This window comes from Colobus angolensis, unplaced genomic scaffold (genome assembly GCF_000951035.1).
Source record: "Colobus angolensis palliatus isolate OR3802 unplaced genomic scaffold, Cang.pa_1.0 Scaffold48, whole genome shotgun sequence".
NCBI classification, from domain to species: Eukaryota; Metazoa; Chordata; class Mammalia; order Primates; family Cercopithecidae; genus Colobus; species Colobus angolensis.
This window is the reverse complement of record NW_012118265.1, coordinates 2,755,200-2,761,915: the sequence shown is the minus strand read 5'-3', so window position 1 is coordinate 2,761,915 and position 6,716 is coordinate 2,755,200.

The following is a 6,716-nucleotide window of genomic DNA, read 5'->3' as shown; positions in this document are numbered from 1 at the left end:
AGAGAGAATATAGATCTACCTTCAGAGAGGTTTAAATTAGATAATACTGGCAAAGTGAAATGCTGAGGATTGCTTTATAAATTGAGCTTTATTATAATCATGAAAATGAGTCAAAAATGTGTAGATCGATCAGATCATCAATGCATTTCTCTTATGTTCAAATCAAGAGTTGATCCATTTAATAAAGAGCTACAGGTTTAGACCAGATGAGATTCACCATTGTTAAAAGAAAAATTTTCTAGCTGAGCACAGTGGCTTATGCCTGTAGTCCCATCAACTCAGGAGGCTGAGGTGGGAGGACACCCTAAGGCCAAGAGTTTGAGACCAGCTTGGGCAACATACCAAGACCCCATATTTAAAAAAAAAAAAATAGCCAAGTATAGTGGCTCACACTTGTATTCCCAGCTACTTAGGAAGCTGAGGCAGGAGACTTGAGCCCAGAAGTTTGAGGCTGCAGTGACCTATGATCACACCACTGTACTCCACCCTGGTGACAGATTGAGACCCTATCTCTTTACAAAAAATTTAGACAAATGAAATTTAACAGAGTTTAATTCAGCAAAAAAGGATTCATGAATTGGGCAGCCTCCTGAACCAAAATAGGTTCAGAGAGACTCTGGCACTGTCGTGTGATGGAAGAAAATGTATGGACAGAAAAAAGAAAGTGGCATACAGAAAACAGAAGTGATGAACAGAAATAGCTGGGTTGGTTACAGCTTGGCATCTGCATTATTTGAACATGGTTTGAACAGTTGGCCACCTTTAGTGGCCAAAACTCAGTGATTGGTGAAAGAGTAAAAGAGTAAAAGGGTAGGTAACAGCCCGTTTACACATCCAGTTAGGTAACAGTTCACTATGTATGGAGAAAACTTTGGGCCAGATTTAAAATATGTAAGGAGGCAGCTTTAGGCTGAACTTAATTGAACATCGTATTTCTCTAATTCTGTGGATCTTGACCTCAGCTATGCATTAAAATCACCTGAGGAGTTTTAAAAACACTGTTGCCCAAACCCCAACCCCAAATAGTGTGATACAATTGGTCTGCAGTATGCTTTGGGTTTAGGATTTTTAATCAGGAATTAATGTGCATCCAGGGTTGGGACCCACTGGTTTAACTGAATATGGAGGTTGAGCAGATCTATGCTTGGGTCACAGGCAACCAGAGCAGTTGCTGATGAGGACTTCCCCCTTATACACCCACTTTCTGAGCTAGAAGTGGTCTTGGAAACACCGCTGGGGAAGGGAGTCGCCTCTATAAACTGGTGCTCAAAATTAATTTTATCTCCCATCCTGTTAACCCCGTGAGGCATTTGTGATCAGTACCAGGGCAGGCGCCTCAACCAGCAACTGTGGAATGCCTAGAAAGGTGGATTCCAGGGGCAGCTCCATCCTAGCATAGCCAAGAGACTGCCTCTCCCACCTCTCCCATCTTGGCTTTCTTATCTCTTCGCGTGTTAATGGAGATGACAGTGTCCTTCCTACATACCTAGCAGAGTAGTTATTAGGTCCATGAGACTGTGTCAGTAAAGTACGTTGTAAACCATGATATATGAATGGAATTAAGTACCCAGTGGAGATTAGACATTATACTTTTTGAAACTGTAAAAACGGCTGTTTCATAAGTCATTGCTTTTGCTGTCCAGTGCTAACCTTTCTAGCACCTTGTAGCAGAGCTGTGTTAATTCAGGCATAGAAAATCTTGTAGGCAGAATTACCTTGTATAGGGAATTGTTATATATAAAATAGAAATTCTGTATACAAGGTTTCACAAAAACAATACTGCAGTGTACTCTATTTTCTATCCTAATCAATGACCTATCATGACAAATCTAAAACATTCATCTAAAACACCCATTTACCCAGAGGGCTCTGCCTAATGACTCCTTTGTTATGGAAAAATAATTACTGTATTTTTTCATTATGCAAATATGGAGCACAAAAGTACATGAAATTTTAAAGAGAAAGATTAAAAGTAACCAGAATTCGAATTAAGGATTTTAATTAGTCATGTCAATTTAGAGGTGGGAGGATGTTTCTAAGCAGAAAGATGCCTTCTGTGTTGTGGTGACTTTAGAAAATGGCTTCTTGTTCTCCGATTTACACTGCCCAGTGTGTGTGTACCTGATTGTGTGTTCTTACAGAGTTGTGTGTGTTGTGTTGTGAGCAGCTGGATGCAGGTGTGGTGCTTGTAGATGGGGATCACAGGAGAAACATGCAGGCTGATCTCTTCATCCCACGATGCAGAAAAAGGCAACTACCAACCTAACAAAATGTTAAAGGCACTTTCTCAAGAGACAGCCTAGAACATAGACTCCATGCAGAGTCACATTACCCAGTTTAATCTTAGCTTAACTCTTACCAGCAGTATGAATTCAGGCAAGTAATTTGACCTTGCTGTGCCTTATTTTCCTGAAGATAGTAATGGTACCCACTTCATTGGATTGTTGTGAGGATTAAATGAGCTAGTATTGGTAGAATACTTAAAATAGTAGCTGGAAGATAGTAAGCACCATATAAGTGCTAAATAAAATATACTTTCTAATTCAGTTTTATTTTATATCATCTGTAATTTACTCCAAGATGCATCAGTATAAACAGACTATATGGGACTTTAAATTAATCTACATCTTAGTGGTGAGAAACTAACACTGAAATACCCAGTTTAAGAGTCCTCACTTCAGGAGTGGTTAGAGAAGAGTTTCAAATATTGCTATATAAATCTGTACCAGAAGGTACCAGGTAAATCAATTTATTTTTAAGAGGAAGAAAAGGAAATTATGACAATAACGAAAAAGCAATTTATATAATAATATGCTTTGTACTGTCAGTTACTTTAAAATACATTAATTCGTTCATTCATTGAGCGAACAGTTATAAAGAATCTACTCTGTGCAAAAGGCAGAGATTGGAGTGATGCTGCTTAATTAAGGAACATCAAGGATTGTTGGCAACCACCAAAGCTAGGACATGGGCATGCAACAGATTCTCTCTCAAAACTTCCAGAAGAAAGCAACCCTGTCAGCAGCTTAATTTCAGACCTTTAATCACCTGAACTGGGAGACAATACATTTCTGTTGTTTTAAGCCACCTAGTTTGTGGTAATTTGTTATGTCAGCTATAAGAGGCTGTGATAGATCTGGAATGAACTCACTGCCTACTTGCTCTGTGACTACCGAGGACCTCTACTGTAAGCTGTTGGGGGCTGGCATGGACCAGACCCCAACCACACCATCCAGACCTTGCACTATAAATCTTGCTCAAGGTGCTATACCCACTGATTGCAGGACCTTAAGGAAGCTGAAATAAGCAGCTCCCACCACAAATCTTACTCAAGGAAGTTAACTCTATCTCCCGCATGCATACAAAGCCAGGAGAGTGACCAATCCTTAAGCTCAGCTTCATTATAATACTAAAAATCACACCCAGTGGTAGAGAGTTAACATGCTAGTAAGACATGTGATATTTGAAGGAGCATGAAATCAAACTGTGCGGGTGTTAAAAGTTCCCCGCCTCTGCATGCCTAAACCTCGCTCCTTTAAAACCGCCTTTCTATCACCTTCCGAGGAGGCCAGCCAAATAATCTCTTTCTTGTGCTCCCTCCCTTATGCTTGAAAACTCTTTTGATCTCATGTCAATTTATTTTTCTTCTTCTTTTTTCTTTAAGAGACAGAATCTCACTATCCTGTCCAGGCTGGTTTCAAACTCCTGGCCTCGAGGGATCCTCCTGCCTCCACCTCCCAAAGTGTTAGGACTACAAGCATGAGCCACCACCCTTGGCCTCAATTTTTATTGCATTGAGAGCCCAAGACCCTGATGGTAGGTAACAAAACTAATACACATCTCTTTAACTCTTTGCTCTCAGTCCTTTTTCTGGTTTCCTCTTGCTAGGCATACTCCTAGTACAATACAAAGTTTCCATCCTTTGTTAATACTCTCTCCTTATGCTGTCTCCATGCCACATCTTGGCAAACAGCCTTACTTTCCACCCTAGTCATCTGAGAAAGAAGTATAGGAGTTAGCCTGGACACTTTCCTTTATTCCAAACTCCACATTCAGTTAGTCACCAAGTCCCATGGGCACAGCACTTATAATTATATTTCAAGAGAAATAGGAGAGTAACACCTGCTTATGATTTAAAAAAATATAGTATGAATAGAGACAGACAAATGGAACAGACTAGACATTTCCAAATAGACCCAAGTATTTATGTGTTAAAGAAAAAAATAAATGGAGGCTACAGTTTAGATATACCCCAAGGCTAACCATCTTTAACTATATAACCAAAAGTTCATCTCGATTTTCCTGAAATGCTAATTTCTAAACATAAACAAAATGCAAAACATAGCTTTATGTCCTTGCCAGTATAATTCAGTGAAATTAAGCCAATCAGCTATAGATAAATTAACTTGAACAGTACTATTTGTCCTAAAAAGAATGTGAATGTGTAATAGCCAATCACAATAACGGTGAAAATAATTTCTCATTTATGCTTTGAACACTGTGCTATAACTGCTGTAAGGTGAGCTTCTTACCATTATTACCTTCTTACATTTATTCAAATTCTCCTGGTTGGAAAACTGTTCTTTTGTAAGTATGGTACATTCTTTAAAATTTTCTAACTTGATCTGATTTGTTTTTCGACATATAAAAATTAGTAAATAACAAAGATGATCACTAAAGAAAATAATAACTTTTAAAAATGGTGTAGTGATAACTACAATAGACATTTCAAAAAGATAAATTCAGATCCCTATCTCACAGCATATATCAGAATAAATTTCAAGTGGATCAGCAATCTAAATGTAAAAAAAACAAAAAAGTAAAGCAAAAAAGTACTAGAAGAAAGCATGAATAAATTTTTATAACTGGGTTTGGAGATAATTATTTTCAAAGCTGTAAAATGAGATCCCAAAGCAATAACAGAAAATTGTGATAAATTTGACTACATGAAAATAAAGGTTTTTTTTTTTTTTTTTGGCAAGGCATACATCATAAACAAAGTCAAAAGACAAATAAATACTAGTAAAAATACTTGTAACTTATGTTGCAAAGGACTAATCTCTTTAATATATAAAGAGTGACTAAAAATCAAAAGAATAAAATTTAAAAACCCGATGGAAAAATTGACACAATCATAAACAGTTCACAGAAAGAGATATATAAATGGCCGTTAACCACATAAAAAGATGTTCAACTTTACTGATAATAAGAAAAATGTAAATTAAAATATGTAGAAATATCATTTATTATTTATTACACTGGCAATAATTCAAGCACTTGAGAACACACTTTGTTGGTGAGGCTGGGGGGAACCAAGCACTGTCATACAATGCTGGTGGAAATGCAGAATGATACAATCCCTGATGGAGGAAACTGGGAAATATCTAACAGTTATAATTATGGTTATTTACCTTTCCACCCAGAAAATGCACTTCTGGGAAACTACCTTGAAGGTATATCTCCACAAATATGAAAGAACACGCATACAAAATTTTTCATCACAATATCATTTATATTGTAAAATACTGGAAGCAACCCAAGCTGCCACTAATAAATTAAACTGTGGCACAGCTACATGATGGAGTACTATGCAGACACAATAAGTTTTTGTTGTTGTTGGTTTGTTTTTTGTTTTTTGAAATGGAGTTTCACTCTGTTGCCCAGGCTGGAGTGCAGTGGTGCAATCTCGGCTCAGTGCAACCTTCACCTCCTGGGTTCAAGCCATTCTCCTGCCTCAGCTTCCCAGTAGCTGGGATTACAGGCGCATGCCACCACATCCGGCTAATTTTTGTATTTTTAGTAGAGATGGGATATCACCATGTTGGCCAGGCTGGTCTTGAACTCCGGACCTCAAGTAATCCACCTACCTTGGCCTCCCAAAGTGCTGGGATTACAGGCATGAGCCACCTCACCTGACCAACAACAAGATTTTTATAAACTAATATGCAGTGACTTCTGGGAGATGTTATTAAGTGAAAAATAAAAAGAGAACATACATAGGACACTACCGTGTGGAAAATAAGGAGAAATGTGTGTGTGTGTGTGTGTGTGTGTGCTTATTTTTGCAAAACAAAACAAAAAAAAGAAACAAAAAGGATAAAACAGAGACTAATGAAAATATCTACTTATGGAGGAGGGTAGGAACAGAATGGAAGCAAAGGATGGGAGTGGTACTTCTTTAAATATACCTTTTTATATTGTGCTGACTGTCAAACCAAGTAAAAGTGATTCATCTAATTAAAAGATTTTAAAAAGCAAACCCTAAAGGAGAATATAAAAGAAAACAAATGAATGTCTATGTCAAATTATTATCAAGATTTCTTTGCAAGACCCCTTTGTCCTTAGAACACAACTTACTAAGAATATATAGTCAGAGTACTGTTTTCAAAGTTACTTGAGAGCTGGACATGGTGGCTCATGCCTGTAGTCCTGGCTACTCAGGAGGCTGAGAAGGGAGGATTACTTGAGGCCAGAAATTTGAGACCAGCCTGGGCAACATAATGAGATTCCATTTTTAATATCTGAAAAGTAAAAATAAACCCAAAGGTTACTTGAATTACTCTTTTCCATTCCAAACACAATACCCTGATGACCCATGCTTAGTGTCTTTATATTCTAAAGAAAAAAAGGGGCCGGGCGCGGTGGCTCAAGCCTGTAATCCCAGCACTTTGGGAGGCCGAGACGGGTGGATCACGAGGTCAGGAGATCGAGACCAT